Raw genomic sequence first — 23,803 nt, forward strand, 5'->3', positions numbered from 1 at the left:
GGCGAGGGTGAACCTCGCGCCGGGCTGTAGAGCGTGGGCTCGACAGGCAGCGACCACTCGAGGCCGAGGCCTTATACGGCCTACGCTGTCCTCGTCAGCGTCCTCACCGTTAGGTCCACCAAACCTAGCTCCTGAAGAAAATTGTGAAACTCCTGAAACCCTCCGGAGGGTCTGGTGGACCCGAGTACAGCGACGATGTCCCCTACGCAGCTGTTTCTGCTCTCCAGAGCATATACGAGCGTTGACTCTCTCGATTAATGCTAATGCTAATGCTCGATAAACATCTAAAAAAGATGGCCGCCAAAACTTTCACCTCTGACGCGCGTAAATTTCGCTTCAAACTTTTGTTTTTACGCGCGTTACACACGCGAATTAACACAAAGTGGTCAAGCGTCAAACTAGACGCGGTAGACGCGAATTTGACGCGCTATTCGCGTCCGGTGTGAACGCACAGTAAGCCGGCGAGTTTTGAATGTTGTAATGGCATTTGAGTCTTGTAACTTATATTGATTAGGCCTACTTTGCTATTCTATAAATATATAGGCTAGGCCTAATAAGTTGTATTATAATATGCTATAAGGTATGAAATATATTTATCTAAATGTATCAATTAGTTTCCACAATATTCACCAGAAGTCATCATTTCAGGGGTTATTTTTCAACAAAAAAAAAATGTTATGAATTGCAACACTTGCTACAACCTGTCAAACCTAAGCCCATGTCCAATACTTTGTAACCTAAATTAATTTTTTAAAGACAAAGTTACTTTTTTTTTTTTTTTTTACTAAAATTGACTAAAACTTGACTAAAACCTTTTTGCGTTTTCGTCGACTAAAACTTGACTAAAACTATCAAGATTATAAGTGACTAAAATGTGACTAAAACTAAAAAGCATTTTCATCCAAAAGACTAAGACTAAGACTAAAACTAAAAGGGCTGCCAAAAACAACACTGCTATCAACGTTATGAGAACGTTCATCCATCACAACATAACGTCAAAAAGACGTTCCAAGAACCTTGTTCTAAGAACGTTTTCTATCAACGTTCTGAGAATTTTCATCAATCACAAATAACGTCAAAAAGACGTTCCAAGAACCTTGTTCTAAGAACATTTTCTATCAACGTTATGAGAACGTTCATCAATCACAAATAACGTCAAAAAGACGTTCCAAGAACCTTGTTCTAAGAACGTTTTCTATCAACGTTATGAGAACGTTCATCAATCACAAATAACGTCATAAAGACGTTCCAAGAACCTTGTTCTAAGAATGTTTTCTATCAACGTTATGAGAACTTTCATCAATCATAAATAACGTCATAAAGACGTTCCAAGAACCTTGTTCTAAGAACGTTTTCTATCAACATTATGAGAACGTTCATCAATCACAAATAACGTCATAAAGACGTTCCAAGAACCTTGTTCTAAGAACGTTTTCTATCAACGTTATGAGAACGTTCATCAATCACAAATAACGTCAAAATGACGTTCCAAGAACCTTGTTCTAAGAACGTTTTCTATCAACGTTATGAGAACTTTCATCAATCACAAATAACGTCATAAAGACGTTCCCAGAACCTTGTTCTAATAACGTTTTCTATCAACGTTATGAGAACGTTCATCGAACACAAATAACGTCAAAATGACGTTCCAAGAACCTTGTTCTAAGAACGTTTTCTATCAACGTTATGAGAACTTTCATCAATCACAAATAACGTCAAAAAGACGTTCCAAGAACCTTGTTCTAAGAACGTTTTCTATCAACGTTATGAGAACGTTCATCAATCACAAATAACATCATAAAGACGTTCCAAGAACGTTGTTCTAAGAACGTTTTTTTCTCAACGTTACAAGAACGTTAATAACGTTGTATGAACGTTCCGAAAACATTATTTTAATAACGTTTTGTACTAACATTTACACAACTTTTAAAGAACGTTAGTGAAAGTTCAGGGAACATTCCCTGTTAGCTGGGTATTTCGGATTTCATGGAAGGAGAGCTCGATTACTTACAGAGAGGCATTAAAAGCTGCTAGATCTGCTTATTTTTCAACCCTATTAGAAGAAAATAAACAACCCCCTAGGTATTTATTTTAAACAGTGGCTAAACTAACTAAAAAGAAAGCTTCAAGCCCAGAAGTTTCCAAGCAACACAGTAGTAATGACTTTATGAACTTCTTCACTTATAAGATTGATAATATCAGGGACAAAATTATAACTATGCAACCGTCTACTACAGTATCGCATCAGGCAGTGCATTGTAGTCTCCCTGAGGAACAATTTGATTAATTTATTGCTATAGGAGAGGAAGAATTTTGCAAACTCGTTAAATCATCTAAATCGACAACATGTATGTTAGACCCTATACCGACTAAGCTACTGAAAGAGATGCTTCCAGAGGTCATAGATCCTCTTCTTAATATCATTAATTCATCTTTGTCACTAGGATATGTACCAAAAACCTTTAAGCCGGCTATGATTAAACCGCTTGTTAAAAAAAACGCAACTTGATCCTACAGAATTAGTCAATTATAGGCCGATCTCAAATCTACCTTTTCTGTCAAAGATACTAGAAAAAACAGTATCTTCACAACTGTGTTCCTTTTTTTGAAAGAAATGATATCTGTGAGGATTTCCAGTCAAGATTTAGACCGTACCATAGTACTGAGACTGCTCTCGTTAGAGTCACAAATGATTTGCTCTTATCATCCGATCGTGGTTGTCGGTTGTTACTTGATCTTAGTGCTACATTTGACACTATTGACCACAACATTCTTTTAAATAGACTAGAAAACTATGTTGGCATTAGTGAAATTGCACTAGCATGGTTTAAATCATACTTATTTGATAGTTATCAGTTTGTAGCAGTAAATGAAGAGATGTCTCATCGATCACAAGTTCAGTATGGCGTACCACAAGGCTCAGTACTAGGACCGTTGCTGTTCACTCTGTACATGCTACCATTAGGAGATATCATTAGGAAACATGGCATTAGTTTTCACTGTTATGCTGACGATACTCAGCTGTATATTTCTTCAAAACCTAACGAAACTTACCAATTCACAAAATTAACGGAATGCATAGCTGATATAAAAAATGGGATGACTAGTAATTTCCTACTACTTAATTCTGAAAAAAACAGAGATTCTAATTATTGGACAAAAAACTTCCACACGTAATAATCTAGAATACTGTCTAACACTTGATGGCTGCTCTGTCAAGTCTTCGTCGTCGGTTAGGAACCTGGGTGTGCTCTTTGATACCAATCTTTCATTTGAAAGTCACGTGTCTAGTATCTGTAAAACCGCATTTTTCCATCTTAAAAATATATCTAAATTACGTCATATGCTCTCATTGACAAATGCGGAACAATTAGTTAATGTGTTCATGACCTCAAGGCTAGATTATTGTAATGCTCTACTGGGTGGTTGCCCTGCACGCTTAATAAACAAACTACAGCTGGTCCAAAATGCAGCAGCTCGAGTTCTTACCAGAACCAGGAAGTATGACCATATTAGCCCGGTTCTGTCAACACTGCATTGGCTCCCAAATAAACATTGTATACATTTTAAAATATTGCTGATTACTTACAAAGCACTAAATGGTTTAGCTCCGCAGTGCTTGAGCGAGCTCTTAACGCATTATAGTCCTTCACGTCTATTGCGATCTCAAAATTCCGGCCAGTTGATAATACCTAGAATATCAAAATCGACTGCTGGCGGTAGATCCTTCTCCTATCTAGCACTAAAACTTTGGAACAGTCTTCCTAACATTGTCCGGGAAGCAGACACACTCTGTCAGTTCAAAGCTAGATTAAAGACATCTCTTTGACCTAGCATTCACATAATACATTATAGATTTCTATAATTCAATGTTAGGCTGCATAGATTAGGTCAGATGGAACCGGGAACACTTCCCATAAATCCTAATGTACTCGTTACATCATAAGAAGAATGGCATCTACGCTAATTTTAGTGTCTTTGTTTATCCCGAGGTTTTCCCGTAGCCTGCCGGATCCAGGCCGTATCGAGATCTGACGAAGGACCTTCGCCTGGACCCGATGACAACGCAGTGCTGAAGTGCAACTATAGTCTCTCCCTATGGAGGATCCCTTTACCACTCTACAGATAAAGCGTTGTCAGGAAAATTCGTTTCGCGTACCTACCCCGAAGTGACAAAATAAAATATAATTCTGTATCAAAATTTATAAAGAAAGACCAGTACTTTGTTTAGGCTTGGTTTGTAGGGAATTACAAACCTGCACACATATATTCAAACGCACATAACTATAGAACCAGTTCTTAATGCGCATGTGAACGCCATCAGCGTTTCTCACAGGTTCGCGTTTAAAGTCTGTGTAGAGAGAATGGTGTCGTCTTAGCGGCCCCTAATTTAATAACAAATGATCGTTGCGACGGAAGCGAATAAATCAAAACTAACTTTAGATGGAAAATAACTTTATTAAAGAACCGCTATAAAGCCAAAACAATCTCTGTTACCTTAAATTATACGTTTATCTCTGTAAACCTGCTTTGAAACAATATACATTGTTAAAAGCGCTATATAAATGAAGATGACTTGACTTGACTATTGTGTTGTTTTTAACATTTTATTAGGCCTTAAATAATATAATGACTTTTAATTTAAGTGAACTTGAAGCAATCTTTACATAAACACATTATAATAAATGTCACATTTGCCTGTGCCCTTCAGTATATCAGGGCTCAATTTTTTCTATTAGCCCAGTCAGACCAGTTCAGATTTTTACTTGCCCTGTCAAAATGCACAAATGTTTTTGACCTATGTAACCTTTTACACAAGGCTTTAAGATTTTCAAGTAGGTCTAACAGGTAAGATATATACAGAAATTGAATAAACTTATCAAACACTTCATTGGCTTCACTGCATAAATTATTCATTAAATATAATCCTTATTAAAGCTACAAAAGTTATTCTGTCAAGAGCATTGAGTGATTTTCTCTTTTTGTGTGTTTAACATTAATGGCAGACATCACAACAGCAGGTTTATTTGGCTGCTGTCACTAAGACCTGACGCGGCTCTGACACACATCACATTTTCTCACTCAACTCTTTACGTTCATTTAAGACGTCATTTAACTCATTTAAGACTGTGCTTGCAAGGATACTTGACAAAACGGGCATTTTGGCATAATTGTGTGTTATTGTCCGTTCAAGCGCTGCCTGAAGCGGCTTTCAGTGCGCATGAGTGTGTGTGTCACACAGACAGGAGATTAACAGATGCATACCAGTACTCCATCTGCGTTCTCTTTTTGTGTCTCATCGTGCACAAATGGTTTAAAAGCATTTGCATAAATTAGAGCGTGATCATATAATGTAACGCTAACCAAAGGACGACAGGGAGAAACAGATACTGCGTTAATTGCGCAAAAAAAATAGTGTTAAACTGAAAAAAATAATCGTGTGCACTAATGTGCTAATTTTGACAGCACTAATGTATATCAAATCAACAAATGTGTGTTCTAAGTTTGTTATTGATGATCATATTTGGTAACTGCATCAGGGAAGATAATACAGTATTTGTAGATGTGTGTATAGTGTGAATGTATTTTATGGAAATATTTTTTGTTAATTAATTAATACGGATTACGGGTTAATTACGGATTAATATTGTAATAAAACGATGTCTGTGCTACATCAATCAGATTTCTTGCAGCTGTATGAACATCTGATAGACAACTTTAAAAGAGCAGATTGTGGATGTTCGAAATGATTTAGGTCTCAAATATGTAACCAAGCATTCATTCAGTGCTCGCCTAAACACTTAGTACTCAGATACAGTATAATAAAATAATAAATGATAACCGTCAGTTTTTATCTGAACTCCTCTCTCACATTTATTAATCGAAACGTGTGGGAAATCCCAAAAGCAGGGGCACTGAAGCATGCTGTGCACATGTGCATTTCCAAGGGGAAAAATGCATTCCACACACATACACAGTATAGCCAAAAGTATTGGGACACCCCTTCAAATCATTGAGTTCAGGTGTTCCAATCACGTCCATGGCCACAGGTGTATAAATCAAGCACTAGGCATGCAGACACTTCTACACACATCTGTGAAGGGTCGCTCTCAGGAGCTCAGTGAACTCAAGCGTGGGACTGTGATCGGTTCCTCCTGTGCAATAAGTCTATTCGTGAAATTTCCTTACTACTAATATTCAACGATCAGCTGTTAGTGGTATTATAACAAAGTGGAAGCCATTGGGAACAACAGCAACTAGCCACTTAAAATCAACAGATACAGACCTCCAAACTTCATGTGGCCTTCAGATTAGCTCAGGAACAGTGTGTAGAGCTTCATGGAATGGGTTTCCATGGCCGAGTAGCTGCATCCAAGCCTTTGTAGCGAATTAGTAAATATTAGTAAATATGAATAATTATTCATAACTAGTTATGATGAATTATGAATATTTGGATCAGTTAATTGGATTAACTTTTTGTAGCTTCATTAACATTACAATCAATTAATTAGTTCATCCTGTGAACACTCAGTATTGATTTTTAATTAATTCTAAGAATAGGGTATTTTTTTCATGGCCACAGAAAATGTTTTCTTTCTTAGCATTTACAGCGCTTAGAGTGTGTAACAAGACCGGAATCATTAAATTGACATTGTTGCAAGCAGGGAATCAGAACCAAACATGTATTGTGCACAAGTTTTATTAATTAAATCACAAACACAGACACACAATCTATTGTACAGTTGGTACTCAACCAGAACAATACTTTTACCGCTGCCGTTCCCGCGGTGTGTATTTGGCGCCTTTAACCGCTAAGAGGCGCTACAATCACAGACCTTGAAAAGTGTCAGTTTATTCTCTCGTAATCTGCCGCTGCGCTGCGGCTCATTGAGAGCGATTGAGAGATGGTAGCAGATCAATTCAAGCGAAACATTGTAATTAAACGAGTTCATAATCACAATACTGAAATTACAGTACAAATTTAGAACTGAAACAAATCTTTAGGATTCTATTATTGCATCAAATTTAGGCTACGTTTACACGTGGATGGCTATTTTCATAAACGGACTTTTCACCCCTCTTCGTTTTCAAAAATAACATCATGCACACGAACCCGTGTATATGCTGTCAAGAGCATGCCAAACTTGTAGGTGGCAGTGTAACGAGAAGCTCAAGCCCACGTTAGCCAATCAGAATCCCAAAAATAGTCACATTCTGTGACGTCGCTGCCTAAAACTCAGTTTTTCTCAGTTTACATGCAAACGTGCAAACGAAGTTTTCCCAAATCTCCACTCTGGCCGGAGTTTTTAGAAAGAATCGTTTTCAGAGGCGAATTCTCCGTTTCCGTGTAAACGAAGGGCACAAACAAAGGAAAATGTCTCCGTTTTTCAAAATAGCCATGTACGTGTAAACGGGGCCTTAAGCAAAGTAGGCTAAACGTTAACATTGTGTGTCCAGTTTTTCTATAATTTAGAAAGGTTATGCATGTCAATAGGTTATGTGTGTTATATTTCGTGTTATTTTAATTTGTCAGAAGATTTATTAACTGAAACATAAGTGAAATAAATTAAACTAAATGAACGTAAAATTAAAACATTGATCAGGACTTGCTAACCGATGTTAGTCGGCAGCGTTTGTGTTTTATAATTTTTTAAGAATTAAATAGGCTTACAGTAGGTTGATCTGATTAGCATCATTTTCTTTAATAAATAATGAAAACATTTCAAATTAAAACATTGCAACAGAAAAATATTAGGCTACATCAATGAGGCTTTTCATGGCTATAAGACGTTAAGCTTTATATACAGCGTATAGACGACAACACAACAAGCGCCTCGCGGAGCTTCAACCATTCCTAGTTCGAATCTCAGCTCTACTATCTTCATAATTTTGTCCCTAGTTTAACATCTGTCAAAAATAAAAACTTTTAAAATGTTCATTTATTGATTCAAAACACTTTTCTGAGTTTTGTTGTGTTTGATTTGATTTGTTGTGTTTTCTTGTAATTTTTATTAATAGGTGTTTAGACAATAACATTGTGGCCTACATGCTGTTAACCGATGTTGGCGACAGAGTTTATGTTTTACCGTTCTTGATGCCTAAATAGCTAACTATTTATTAAAGTCAAGCGTTTTGTTTAATTATCAATGGCACATTACAACATAAATGAGCTAGATTCCAGTAGAGAGGCTTGCGCTGCACAGACGACAAAACAGATGAAGGAGATTGTCAGCTGATAGCACCAGAAAGTGAAGATGATGAAGCTCGACTTTAATCTGCTAAATTGTTTTGTGAATCATTCACGAAATTGAGATGACTGACAGTGATAACCGGCCATAGCAACGGAAGACATTTTTCAAAACAGATCCATACATTGAACAAATCAGAAAAAAGACTGATTTTGTTGAAAAAATAAACTAAATAGTATTGCTTTCTATATAAAAAAAAAACCTGTAAAAATGTAAAAGAAAACTACAATTAATTAAGTTTGAAATCCCATCCCACATTTCAGGGTTTATTTATTTAAAACAGGGTTGCATCGAGTTTGTATTGCCAAAGAAATTGCAGCAAAATTAAACAATTAAAATGAATGTACAAAATGTTTCTTTGCCTCTCTCTTGCGCTGGACCTCTTTTTAGCAAGTTTCTTTCGTCTCCCTCACTGCGCGCGCCGAGTCTCTCGATATTAAATATTTCAGGGTAAAAACACATCATACAGCTGATAATACTGTATATGCCGCTGCGTGTCATCCACACAAATCACAAAAGAAAAAACTTGTAACAAATTATTTAGCCTTTGTTACTTCAAAGACACAGAATGCCTTGAATTCACCTTACAATAAAACGAGGTTGATCGCGAATTAAAGAGCTCTGTGTCTGCTGATCACTCCCATTCTTTTCATCAAAAGTTCATGTTTGGATAATGCCAGACTGTTGACAATCATACACATTGCTCAAACATTCTAAAACTCTTCAGAACCAGTTGAAACAACTGGATTGAACACTTCAATTGAAATGTTGTGTGAAAAACCTTTAAATACAATAAATAAAACTACAATATTTATAATTTAATAAGATATAGGGCCTACATTGGACATAATCAAGAGATTTATCCTTAAAAGAATTTTGCCTTTGCATTCGCCTGTTCTGTATCATCAGGCTGGCTATCCGACACTCTCCATATGAAAGAGGGTCGATTAACACTCCTGCACCCCCACGATAAAGCCACTGAACTGCCCCTCCAAACCCCCCTCAGGCTATCTGAGTTTGAGACTGACTTTTAAAACAAAGAGCTTAAAGACATTCGCTATTCTAGACATTAGCATTAGGCTATTAAAGTGTTGATAATGAAGGAATTAAATAATTTAGGCTCCATATAGTAATATTTATGTCATAAGTTTATTACTAAATATTTCATTATTTCAACAAGCAAAACTAAATACAATCTTTAAACGCATGTACATTTGTTGTCATGAACAAAATGTTCAACTCAATATTAAATTCCACAGAGATATTTGAATCCTTTATTTTTTAAATAAATCTCGAACCACAGTGCTTCGTGCTGCTGTTAAACTAAATAACATTTATAGAATAATTATGAACTTAAATGAAACAATAATCGCAATTTAGACAAATTATTTGATCTGTTTTTGCATTTTAATTTGGGCGATTTAGCCTACATTTAATTGGAGCAAAATTTTCACTCCTGCATTGTCATTTCCTCATTGGGAAGCACTTACATGATAGCTAAACATGTTTGAGTAGATCCTCTGTACCTCTCAGTTTCATATGCATTACATAATCAGATAACATTTATTAAATATTTAGACATTTAAAGGCTTTAGACATAGCTTATTTCTCATCGTGACGTGCACAGTTCCCGGAGACAGAGACGACAGACAATCTTTTGTCGTTAGCCTAATATGAATAAAAGTTTACAGTTTTGAACGATGTAGGCTACTCTACTCTTATCTTTATGACCAAAAAATTACAGAGTAGCCTATTAACTTCTTTTAGCTGTTATGAGAAAAATAAATCCAAATGAATGCGCCGCCACGTTTGTCGAACACTAATTCAACATCCCAGAATAAAACCAAACCCAACTTCAGAACAAAGCATAACACCACTCGGCGTGGTGTGCCAAAACACTTAATTATAAACTTCAATACTTCATTAAAACCTCTCTCAAAACGCTTTGTTAACTTTTGAAAAGCCGTGCATGCATTAAGGCACTGGAACCAGGAACGTAACTGAAACGCTGGTTCTGACTTTATTGGTTGTCATTTAAACGTGTGTATTGCATATCTTTATTTTATATATTTTATATGGTCTATTGGTGAAGTATAGCATTGATTACTGTGGAGGGAGGGGGGATTCACATAATGGGTGTAGGGTGTAGGCTGTAGGATATAGGAACCCAAACTCATTATTTTTGCATGGTGAATGATAAACAACAAAAAAAGTCCATATATAGATTTGCCACCAAGAACACCTTAGAAACCCACAACACCCTAGAAATGTGGTATATATTTGCGTAAGCCGGTGCAAATCTTTTCCCCATGGCCGTCCCCTTAACCCTCTGGGGTCTAAGGTGTTTTTGGGGTCCTTGAGATGTTCTGACATGCCCTGACATTTGTGCTTTTTTCAGTTGCTTATAAACATATTAATGGCAAAAAAAAATTACACACTATTTAGCACAAACAGGGCTACCATAATATGTGAGCAACAAGAATGTACATGTCTGCATTTTTGAGAGAATAATGTTTATGCGTGGTTATTGAAAAAAACTAAAAACTAAAGTTTCTGAAATAAGGCCATAAAACACATACTAAATATGTGCCAATAAGACTTTTGTCTAATAGATGTCATTGCCTAGTGTTTTTTCTTAAAAATGATGTGAAAATCATCCTGCCCTTATCATTCACATAACACAATACATTGATTTGAATTTTGCAAAGCACTTTCTGTTTGGAAAGGCAATATGCGGAGTGGAACGTATCATGCATATGCATATTTAGTGGTTCACACCTTAGGAGACAATGGGGCCTGCATACTTAATGACCCTTTCATTCAGGTGAGTCACTGAGCCACAAGAATGCAAGAGCAACAGTTGGAAGCATCTCAATTATTTTTTATTTTTCCACATATTGTGCTTGCAATTTGGCCTATAATATCCAAGGAAAACATGTCTAGTAATTGTGCAGTTAATTCTCATACTGTATTTTCAGTTTTGGAATATTTATCCTCTCCCCAAATTTGTCACTAATAAAACACAATAAAAATTATTTAAAGAAAAGGCTTATTACCTTATTACCTTTTAATAGTTTGTTTACATCTACCTTGTAAATATATTTTTTTATTAAAAAGGTTACAATTACAACAACAATTCAAGTGTAATCTTTCTTTGTAAAAACTAAAGTATACATTTTATCATACATATTTCAAAGTTAAGGATTTGATTGATTATTTGATTACTTTATTTTTGACAAAACATACTATATTTAACATGAGCAAATATTGGCTTATTTGAGTTGGCAGATATTTTACAGTAAAAATGTATAATCTATCCAAAACTAATCAACGAAATGTTGTCTTTCATATGTCTGTAACATAGCTCTTTCATTTTTATTATAAGAAATATAAATGTTAATTTGCAGTTTAATACGTTGCTTATACAAATACATTTTATTTCAACATTTCAGTCGATTTTTACTCAGTATAGCAATACAGTTTGCTAAAACCGAAACATTCATTCACAAACAGAAACGCCTGACTGTAACGTTGTTTTTATGAAATATTAGGGCATATAAATGTTAATTTTCAGTTTACTCATCTCAGTATAGCAATACAGTTTGCTAAAACATCATCATTCATTCACACAGAGACGCAATTTAAATTTAAACTGTCTTTTTGCGAGCTGTGATAAACAGCGCGCATCTCTGCGGCTGCCGTTCATTCATTCACAGAAACGCGATTAACTTGAGAAGGAAAAAAAACGTACTACATATTCGGATCCTCTCTCCTGCAATACCCGCACTCTGAGGTAGATTTTCCGTTATTATTATTCCTCACAGCGCTGCCAGATGGTGTAAACACGTAGGCTACAATGATATGATTAAACTTGTGTTTTCTCGAGCTGATATGGGGGCGTTCACAGGTTTGCCTCAGTAATTTGCGTTTGAATAGCACGCGCTCTCCGTGGGCGGAGTCACATTACCTTTGAATGAGCTCTAATTAGCTCGACTGGAATCGCTCTTTTAATACAGATTTCACAAGATGAGAATATTTGTTTTTTATATAAATTACCTCATTTTAAAGAAGAGAATTCAAGCTTCATGCCTGTGTGACTGTATGCCTGTTTGACTCAGTATTCGCTGAGTTATTGTTCATTTTCGGACGCGTTTCAGAATGGTCTTCACTGACAGAGAGAAGGCAGAACTCGCATCACGTTTATTTTTCTTTATTTGGCAAAAAGCACAACACTTTGTTTTTATTGTGAGTATACACAAAAATAATACACATTTAACAGAATCGATTGATGTATGAAACTTGCTTGTAATATCAAAGTCAACAGAGCAAAATTAATTTCTTTTGAACTGAACTGAAAAAAATCCAGCAAAACGCGCGGGCGCGTTTGTCGACCTCAGAGGGTTAATCTGTAGATAGAAATCACCTTCAAACTCGAAGTCATTACAGGTCAAACTCAACTCCAAAAGTTCCAGAATTGCCTCATCCGGTCGAGAAGCATCTGGAAACTTGGCAAAACAGTCTCGTACTGCCGCTAATCCTAGAGGGGTCTCAATGTTGGTGTACAGGCTTTCCACATCCAATGAAAACAGGAAGGCATCCGACGGTACTTTCAATCCTTTAACCTTCTCCAAGAAGTCATGTGTCCCTTATGTAACTAAAATGTTTAGTAGAAAGAGGATTCAGGTAGAAATTAAACTCTGCCACCCTATAACTCACTCCCACAGTCTGAGACTATCAGGCGACCAGGAGGCATAAAGAAGTTAGGCCATTTATCCCGAGGCTTATGAACTTTGGGAAGTAAATAAAACCGCCTTGGCCTGGGCCTGACTTCCCCTAACAAATAATTCGCTTGCCGCTTACAGATAAAACCAGTCTTCAACAAGCCATCCACAACCCTTTCGATGCGAGGTATTGACTCCATAAAGATCGGAGATGTTAACCTGGAATAAAATGACTCATCTGTCAATTGCCTTAGCCCTTCCTACACATATCGTGCTTTATCCATAATTACTACCGTACTACCCTTGTCTGCAGGTTTAATAATGATATCTCGTCTGCGCGACAATTCTCCTAATGCCTTAATTTCATCCGGTGGTAGGTTAGGTTCTGGGGCTTGAGCCCCTGTTAAAGCTACCTGGACCCCTTCCACGTTTTTCTCCAAAAATTCCCACACTTTCCCAGGCAATTTCTGGGGTGGAGGTACCCACCCCGAGCTCTCACAAAACGGCCTACTTTGGAAATCCGTATCTGTCCTTGGACCAAAAAAAACACCGCTCTCTGTATTTTAGCATGAAACTGACCCAGATCCGCTAGCAATGACCCCTTGTCTACTAATTTAACTAGATGAGAAGGGATAAACGATAACCCCCTATCTAGTAAACAAATTTGTGCTGACGTAATTGAAAACACTGAGACAAGTTGATCACTGACTTTTTAGTAGTTTGATTTGAACAGGGACCCTGCTGTAAAGGCCCCTTCTCTAGTTTAAATACTCCATCCAGTGTTGAAGCATTTCTTTTCCGGTCTCGTGGTCCAATGAATCCCATCCTCCACCACCTTAAACCAATCCTTGGGTAATGGGGGAATGTTGTATTTGGTTTTCCCAATTACACTGAGAGCCTTCAAATTCCGTTGGCTGTTTTCAGACAAGTTTTTCCACCAGTTTAACTTAACCATATGAATTACAGCATACGCAAATTTGTAGGTTGCCGCCTCTAGAAGCTTGTTGACCTGTTCCTTCAAAGTCTCATGATTCCCCTGGCTCGTATCATTCAATCCAAATGATAGAATCACTTGTTGAGCCTTCGTAAATACTGGTGTCTTGTGTTTTATTTGCCCCGGAAAAACAATGCACATCTATATTGTCATCTTATACCCTTGGAAGACGGCTAATGTTAGAGTCTCCCAGGATGAGGATTTCCTTTTCTGGGGCCAGACTCCACAACTTAAATTTGTCCCCAGTAATCTCATGTCTCCTGAAGACATTCCATGTCTCCTTTTCCTCATCAACCTCGTCGTCTTCCTCTTCCCCAGGATCCTCTTTTTTCTTCTTGCTAGTCCCCGCCTTAGGGACCTCCCCCTGCTCTACCACTTCCATAGGTTCTGACTGAACCACTTATTTTTCTGATGGTGCCGCGGCCTCTTGCTGCCATCTAGGGCTTAGGGCCGGAATCAGTGCTACCGCCCTGTCTCTTTTTGGGCCTAGCCCCTTGACCCCTCCCTCTGTTTTTGAGTCTGCTTTCTTTCCTTTTGGTTCCCCCTCCAGGTCTTGAATCTCTTCAATCGACCATTCCATAACCGAAGACGATAACACAATCAGTGTGTAAGTATGTTGTTGCAAAATGTGCTGTTGCATGGAAGGTGCTGATCACCCATAGAAGATTGGGCACCATTCAAGACCTGTTTGCCCCAGGTCACCTTCCCTGCGTGCTGTCCAAGTGGACCCAGGGGGGCTGGATACGTACCGCTCTCCCAAGTAACCCTTCGTTAACACCGCAAGGTATCCAGGTTACCCGAAAAAAGCCTGCGAGGAATGGTCTCCATCTGGGGGCCCTTTGTCAGTCCCACTGACTTAACCCAAGGAGTCTTGTCCAGGAAGTCCCCAAATAGCAACAAGTGCTGCCAGGTCCTTCTAACTCCAAAGACAAGACCCCCTATATCCACTATTCGAAAGGTCGAGACTGGCGGATGCACATTTCTGTACACCAAGCTTCAACCAACCTCTTCCCTCGAGAGCAGAAGGGAAAAAGAGACTGAACAGATTAAATCCTTACCAAAGGACGAAATCTTCAGCCGCAGATGCCACCAGATGGCGCAACCCTGATGTATACCTTTTTGATGTGGTTATTAGAGGGTGACACGGGAGTGGATTTTCAAACCTCTCCCGTCCCACTCCCACAAAAAAAATTTAATCTGTCCCGACCCAATCCCACGAAAAAACATCCAATCCCATCCCAATCCCAGAAGAATGACTCCTATTCCCTCCCACTCCCGTGTTGTGTTTTTTTGACCGGAATCTGTCAGTTACAGTAAAAAAAATACAGTGCAGATAACAGCATAGCACAGTTTGTTACTTTATTGAACTGAAAGCCAGTTTAAACAATGCACATTAAACACATAACATTTCCTGTAAATCATCCATGCAAACACACACACAGGCACGCACGCACACAATATATAACCAAATTTTCAATGAGTTTCCTTTAAGATGGAGTCTCACTGTTGCTATGTAAGAACAAGAGTGTGTCCACACATTCCGGACTGAGGCTGGTGCGCCTTTCCTCAATTAATCTTCCAGCAACACTGAAGCTCCTCTCTGACGGGGTACTTGTTGCTGGGATTGCCAACAGCTTCCTGGCAACTGGCACCAGCCCACCTGACATCTCCTGCCAGAAGTTGAGCAGGGACTGGCCGGTCATCTTTGTAGGCTCGTTCATATATTTCAGCACCAACTTGCGACTCCATGACTCGTAAGTGTTACCAAGGTCCTCCCACTCCTCCTCCTGCACACAGCTTGAGAAGAAACTGTGCACCTCTGTGCCTGTGGCCACTAGGTGTGGTGGATCTTCTGAGAAAAAAAATACAGATTGTTATGGCACAATCGAGTTTGCATTATAGGCATAATGCTTTATATAATGCAAAATACACATGTCTTGTAGTAATATACAACTTGTAGGTAGTGAGTGAGTGAGTGAGTGAGTGAGTGAGTGAGTGAGTACTGTGTGGCTTTCCATAAGTGAGAGAAGTCATAACATAATGATACCTTTGCAAATCATTAGCTAATAGGGGTGTGACGAGACACTTGATTGGGTTCACGAGACGAGACAAGATTTTTACACTATTTTTAAGAAATCCTCAATAATGAAATATATTAATAGTCTTTTATTCATCTGAAAATCACAAAATACAACAATTTAGGTGTATTTTGAAACCAACTTGTAATGGTGTAATTTTACTTCTATTTTAATGAATTATATGCAGTAAAAACAACATGCAAACACTGCAAAATGTTTCGCCACAAACTTTCTCCCCTATATAATTTCTCATATAAAATCTCATGAGAAAACTCCTTTCCACAAGTTGAACATAAATTATAAAAAGTATAAATAAAATAAAAATATAAATAAAATAAAAATAGCACTTTAAGTGCAAAAAATAAGTGTAACCATAATCAAAGCAGGCAACTGGAAGTTGAAGTGCATAGCTTTGACCCATTGTGGTAATGAACACATTAATTTACACTATTAATTAATAAAATATGTTATTAAAGGAGATCAGAGTTGCTAAAAGAAGCTACTCTGAAAAGCTGAAAACCCAGTTTTCAGCCAACGACCCGGCATCAGTCTGGAGAGGCCTGAGGAACATCACCAACTACAAATCACCATCCCCCCCATCTGTGGAGAATCAACAACTGGCTGACACTCTCAATGCATTCTATTGCAGGTTTGAGAAGCCCAGACTCACACCTCACACCCGCTCTGATGTGCACTTCACACATCCACCATCACCTCCTGCAACCCCTCTCCTCCCCCCTTCTGCCATCCAACCTGAGCTTAAGGTCTGTGTGGAGGACGTGAGCCGAGTCTTCAAAAAACAGAAGACTAGGAAAGCTTCAGGCCCAGACGGCATCTCATCTGCTTGTCTAAAAGCCTGCGCTGACCAACTGGCCCCAGTCTTCACGCAGATCTTCAACAGATCATTGGAGCAGTGTGAAGTTCCCTGCTGCTTCAAACGCTCCACTATCATTCCGGTTCCCAAAAAAACTAAAATCACTGGACTTAATGACTACAGACCTGTCGCTCTCACGTCTGTGGTCATGAAGTCGTTTGAAAAACTGGTGTTGGCCTATCTGAAGGACATCACTGGACCCCTGCTGGATCCCTTTCAGTTTGCTTACAGAGCAAACAGGTCTGTGGATGATGCAGTCAACATGGGACTGCACTATATCCTGCAACATCTTGACAGACCTGGGACTTATGCACGGATCTTATTTGTGGACTTCAGTTCGGCCTTCAATACCATCATCCCTGATCTTCTCACAGCCAAACTGACTCAGCTCTCCATGCCATCCTCAATCTGTCAGTGGATCTCCAGCTTCCTGACGGACCGGCAGCAGCGAGTGAGACTGGGGAAGCTCTCATCCAGGACCCTCACCATCAGCACTGGCGCCCCCCAAGGGTGCGTTCTCTCCCCACTGCTCGTCTCCCTGTACACTAATGACTGCACTTCTAAAGACCCCTCTGTCAAGCTCCTGAAATTTGCAGACGACACCACCGTCATCGGTCTCATCCAAAATGGTGACGAGTCTGCTTACAGACTGGGGGTTGAACAGCTGGCTGTCTGGTGCAGCTATAACAACCTTGAGCTGAACACGCTCAAAACAGTGGAGATGATTGTGGACTTCAGGAGAAAATCCCCAGCACTCCCCCCTCTCACCATCATGAACAGCACTGTGGAAGCAGTGGAGTCATTCAGGTTCCTGGGCTCTACCATCTCTCAGGACCTGAAGTGGGCAAATCACATTGACTCCATTGTGAAAAAGGCCCAGCAGAGACTGTACTTCCTTCGCCAGCTGAAGAAGTTCAATCTGCCACAGGAGCTGCTGATCCAGTTCTACTCAGCCGTCATTGAGTCTGTTTTAAGTACTTCCATCACTGTCTGGTTTGGTTCAGCTACCAAATCGGACATCAGGAGACTACAACGGACAGTCCGGACTGCAGAGAGGATTATTGGTGCCCCCTTGCCAACCCTCCAGGACCTGTACTCTTCCAGAGTGAGGAAGAGAGCAGGTAAAATCATCACAGACTCCACTCACCCTGGACACCCCCTGTTTGAACTGTTACCGTCAGGACGGCGACACAGATCACTGGCCACAAGAACATCCAGGCACAGGAACAGTTTCTTTCCACAGGCCATTTCCCTTCTGAACACTTAACATGCCCCCCAATGCATATGCCTGTAAGTGCAATACTCCCACTGTCTAGTGCAATATTCTCTAAGTCAGGTGATATTTATATTTATATTATTCATACTACTCAAAATACTGTAAATATGTTCATAATCTGTAACATGCACTAGACTCCCACTGTCTAGTGTAATATTCTCTAACTCAGGTGATATTTATATTATAATTCATACTACTCAACATACTGTAAATATGTTCATAATCTGTAAATGTTTATTCAGACTAAACCCAACTGTGACCCCTTTTTTTACTTTTTATACTATTTTTTTTTTTTTATATATATATTTTATTCTTAGAATTTGTATTACTATGTTTCTTGTTGTATTTGTATTTGTATATGTGCACTGGAAGCTTCAGTACCAAGAAAAATTCCTTGTGGGTGCAAGCACACTTGGCAATAGAGCTCTTTCTGATTCTGATTCTGATTTTAATGAATTAATACATTGACACATTTAATTAATTACTATTCATATATTACTTCATCTATTAATCATATAGACTCTTTATTATCTGCTGATGCAGTAATAATTAATTCATGGTTTAGTTGTTCATGAGTCATACATTAACTCATGATTATCTGTGCATTAGTTAGTGCACCCGTATTGTAAAGTGTTACCAAAATTTCCTTAGAGTGCACTGTCGTTCTAAGTACTAACGCTATGAATTACCCTGTTGGACACTGGTTCTCGCCACTATCCCTACTCTTTCTGTGATTGCTGCCAGAGTGTTGATAACCTCTTCGTATTCCTCAGCGTTGAGAGTTTTTCTTAAGAAACACCTCAGACTAGGAGAGAGTGCTGTGGCTATCTTGTGGTAAAGGTTGATTTTGAATTTCAGTTCCACTGCCTGGCCTAATATCCCTTTCAGCTAGGAGGAGGAAAAATAAAATTACATGATAGACAACATTGTTATTGGATAATGTGGCATCTGCTTTTAGTTACCTAAATGACTAACAAAACAATTACAAATGAGGACTGTATTATATTACCTCTTTCACAATAACACTGTCTCCATCCTGAAGCAACAGACCCCTCAGCAGGGTTGCCTTGGTTGGGAAGACTAGGTGAAGACTAGGTGTCTGATCAGTGGACAGGTGCCTGGTAGCCTCATCAAAAGGTTCCAGAAGGCGGATAATGTCTTCAAGAAGGTCTGGGTCTATGTTGTTGACATAACAGAGTTCATTTCGGTGAAGCAGGACCTCATGCAGCTTACCAGACCGCAGAGCATCCCTTACAGATTGCAACATTGCAAGTATGGTATTCCACCTTGTTTCCACTGCTTGCTTAAGTGATCTGTCCAGTGCTTTTTGTAATCTGAAATTCAAGAAAGAGACAGTGTACACTACACTAAGTAAGGTGATAAAATCTGTCACTTTGTTGACAGATTTTTTAAGTATTAATGTTTATTAGAAACAGATTAACAGCAGAATTGAGTCAAAATAGCTTGCTGAACAAGAAAACAATTTATTAATTACAGCAGTTGTTTTTATGTTGATTTTTTTGTAATAATATTTTAAAATAAACTGTATAAACTCATAAAAATACCTGCAAACTACACCAAACAGGCATGACAAGACTGTAAAATATCTTACCCTTCTCTTTTGAAGTGTGTAACCAGAGTCTTCACATCACGAAACAGGTTGATGACTGGGCTGTGCAGTGGATTCTCCACATCCAAATGGTCAAATGTGTATTTAAGAATCAGGTTAATAGTATGGCCTGCACAGGACAGTCTGGTGTAATCCTTGAAAGCTGCAACCACATTTGAACCATTGTCGGTCACTACAACAACATCCTTGCTCAAGATGCCAAACTCCTATAAGTTAGGTTAGATATAAAAAAAAATTTAAAAAACAGCACAAACATAAAATATTAATACATTTATTTACACAAATATTTATACAAATAAATGTAACATAATGATTACTTTGTAAGTAAATTATTGTTAAAGCTTGGGCTAGTCAGAACAGTTAACAAGAAATATAAGAGACACTGAATAGAATAGTACCATATTACTTAGACAAGCCAATAAATACAGTATAACACTGTTAAGTATGTACTACACATATTATGTTACACAGGAGGAGATTGGGGGTAAAAGACAGGTACCTGAAGGATGGACTCCACAGTCCTTCTGATATTGTCATGGGTTTTTACACCCATGATCTCCCTTGAAGCCAGGACCCGGTTCAACAATTTCCATCCAAGAATATAATGGACTGTAACTGTTATGTAGTGCGTGTTTGTCCTTTCTTCTGCCCAAAGGTCTGTTGTCACAGCCCAGTCTGGGCACTAAAGGAACAGAGTATGATGTAAATGTTATTTCAGGCTTCACAGGATCTTACATGAACAGATAATCATTTGACCATATGCTTTTAATTTACAATCCCATAAAAGTAGGCTCCAAAAATGGCAAAATAAAAATAGAGACTAACATTAAACATCACTAAAGGGAAGCAATATAGCCAGGCCTACCTGTTTTAGCTCGTCTATAACATGTTTCTTTACTTTCTTGTACTCGTCTTCAACATGACGAGAAACAGTCCGTGCACTTGGTAGCACATCTTCGACCTCAGCGCTGCTTCCATATTTAGTTCCGATATTAATGAGCTCTTTCGCGACTTCAATGAACCCTTGTCCCTCAACAATAGAGAACGGTTTTAGATCCTGGCTGCACATACGAACCATCGCGTCTGTAAATATTGACTTTACATTCATTGGCACCTTACGCTTTATGAATGATGAAATTGCCGGTTGCCTTGAGCTGGATGCTTTACATGTGTGACGCTGAAGGCCACTCGTGCCTGAGTCGGAATGGTATTTAATCATTTGTCTGCATGTCTTGCAACTAGCGTATGGCGTTTTCACGCCGTTTTTCTCAACACGTCTACTTTTTTGGTGATTTCAGACCGCCCTGAAATGTCGGTGAGCACAACTGATGGATCGTTTTCCGACAGTAGTCGTAGCAGTGTGTCTTTCATGTCTGACTCCATTTTGATTGTGATTTTCGCGGCAACACAGTGTATGGGGGAAGCCTTCTCTTATATTATTGGTGGTTGGCATTGTATACCAACTTGGTGCATATATTACAGCCACCAACTGGTACGGGTGTGTGAAGCACGTCATTCACTTTACCAGCCACACCAAAGCAAACAGGAGAGCATAAAGAGACAGGGCAAATAGAATTTAGTTCAAAATTGTAATATAGAGTTTATTTATAGAAACTGTATATTTGTGTATAAAGTTGGGTATCATAGTTTTATTACAATTCCCGGTCCCGCCCACTCCCGCTGAAATTTTTTCCTGTCCCGTCCCAGTCCCGTGATTAATAGTGATTTTGTTTGTGACCCGCGGGATTCCCGAAAAAATTTCAGCCTCTAGTGGTTATCCCAACCGTGGTAACCCCCCAAAAAAATGTTTATTATGTGTTATTCCCAACTTCTGCTCAAACCAATTTATCGAGAAACAAGGAACCGCTCCTCTCCAACTTTATTAAGAGCTGTCTTAGGGGAAAACTAACTCCCTGAATTCCGATTTTAGGAAAAATCGATTTCTCAGGAAAAAAATAGACTTCTCTCAAAAGAAACCGACCTTATTGCGATACTCGGTTCTCACTCAAACCGATTTTATCGACTTATAAGAATGAGAATAAGAAACCTCTCTCCTCTGAGAAGAATCAACATTTCTCCCGTTTTCAAATTTCCTTTGGAAAGACCGATTTTTTTCCCCCAAAAAAATGCTTTTTTGATTTAAAAGAGGCTTAGATACAGGAGAAAATTCCAGGACAGCCCTCCCAGATTCCTCCTCATCATCACATTATGCCCCTTTGTTGATGGCTTTTTGTGGATTTTTTTGTATTACAAAAGACCCACTAACCTACCTTCCCATTTAACCCTCTGGGGTCTGAGCTGTTTTCTGGCCCTGGAGGTGTTCTGACATGCTCTGACATTTGTGCTTATTTCTGTTACTTGTGACATTATCATGGCTAAAGTCTGATTACACTGTATTTAACACAAACTCTGCTACAATAATATATCAGCAGCATTTGTGCAAAAGTTTGTAGTTTTGAGATAATGACATTTATGCGTGGTTTGTGAAAATACAAAAAAAAATTCTCACTGAAATAAGGCCATGAAACCCATACTGATTATTTCTTCACAAGACTTTTGAAAATTGTATGACATAGCCTAGAATATTTGCTCCAAAACTATGTGAAAATCACCCTGACTGCTCATTCAGATAAGACAATAAGACAATTGATTTAAAATTTCTAAGACGTGTTTTGTGTGAGAAAGCTTTATGCGGGAGGTGTGATCATCTCATTAATATGTATGGATTTTCACACCTGAGAAAGACAAAGACCCTCCCCTAATGGCCCTATTAGGAGCGATCAGGCCCTGTCATTCTGAGCAACCTTGCACAAAGAATGAGGAGATTTAAAAAAGAATGGCTTTTAGATTGTTTGGATTTATTTACAACACAACATAATCCAAAGATACACAACAAATGACAAAAGAGCACATTGAAAACAATGATCCAAAGACAGAGACCTTTGTGCCATTCCTAAAAACATTGTACATACCTTTCATTTCCAAGGTGTTTGATTTTCACTTTACCATGTTCATATGCAGAGACTCATGTGAATGTTGAAGTCAGCAGGACTCAGTGGCATCTGGTCCCTGAAAGAAAAGAAAAAAGTGAACATACTGGTATCAAGAGAAACTAGGCCTGCACGATTTTGGGAATACATTTTAGATTTTTCTGGTTAAAATTGCTTTTTAAAATTCACAGAATACACACACACACACACACACACACACACACACACACACACACACACACACACACACACACACACACAAATGTTTCCAACAATATATAATATAATGAACACCAGGTTTGTTGTGCCTTGTAGGCATAGGCTATGCGCAGTGCTGCATAAAATAATAATAACAATAACCTATAGCAGCCTATAAATCTTCCAAAAGATTTCAGTAACAACTACACTAGAGAAAAATATATTGACTATCATATGTTACTTCAAATGTTTCCATTCGTTATGATGATATGAATTGAGATAATAGTAAAAACAAAGCCTAATGTTTGGTGCGTTTTGCTTTTCTAACGCGATCGCGCTCCAAAATATGATACATTCAAACCCACAGCGCGCTCCAAAATATGATGCATTCAAACCCACAGCGCGCTCCAAAATATGATGCATTCAAACCCACAGCGCGCTCCAAAATATGATACATTCAAACGCACAGCACTCTCCAAAATATGATACATTCAAACGCACAGCGCGCTCCAAAATATGAAACATTATGGTTACCATATTATACATATCTACGTTTGAGCAGATATCCACAAACAGTATTTAACAGTAAACACGGGTCTAAATATTATAATATTCACCATATATCTAGCAACAGTTCAACTGCAATGTGAAGTTTATGCAAGAATAACAAACTAATAATTAAATTTCTTACCTTACATCTTTCTTGTCTTCAAATCGCGTTCTTCTTCTTCTGAGGTAAATCCAATGTCAAGTCAAGTCAAGTTTATTTGTATAGCGCTTTTCACAATACAGA

The 23,803-nt window shown here is 38.4% G+C and overlaps 1 long non-coding RNA gene across 1 annotated transcript in view; it reads right to left on the reverse strand.

Annotated features, from left to right (window-relative positions):
• Positions 1–23,596, reverse strand: part of LOC309482596 — a 230,396-nt gene extending 206,800 nt beyond the window's left edge. Inside the window, exon 1 of the long non-coding RNA XR_014200332.1 lies at positions 23,534–23,596. This is a non-coding gene — a long non-coding RNA (uncharacterized lncRNA). The remainder of the gene's footprint in view (positions 1–23,533) is intronic.
• Between the last annotated feature and the right edge of the window lie 207 nt (positions 23,597–23,803).

The sequence above is a fragment of the Leuciscus leuciscus genome (assembly GCF_965113295.1).
Source record: "Leuciscus leuciscus genome assembly, chromosome: 19".
NCBI lineage: Eukaryota > Metazoa > Chordata > Actinopteri > Cypriniformes > Leuciscidae > Leuciscus > Leuciscus leuciscus.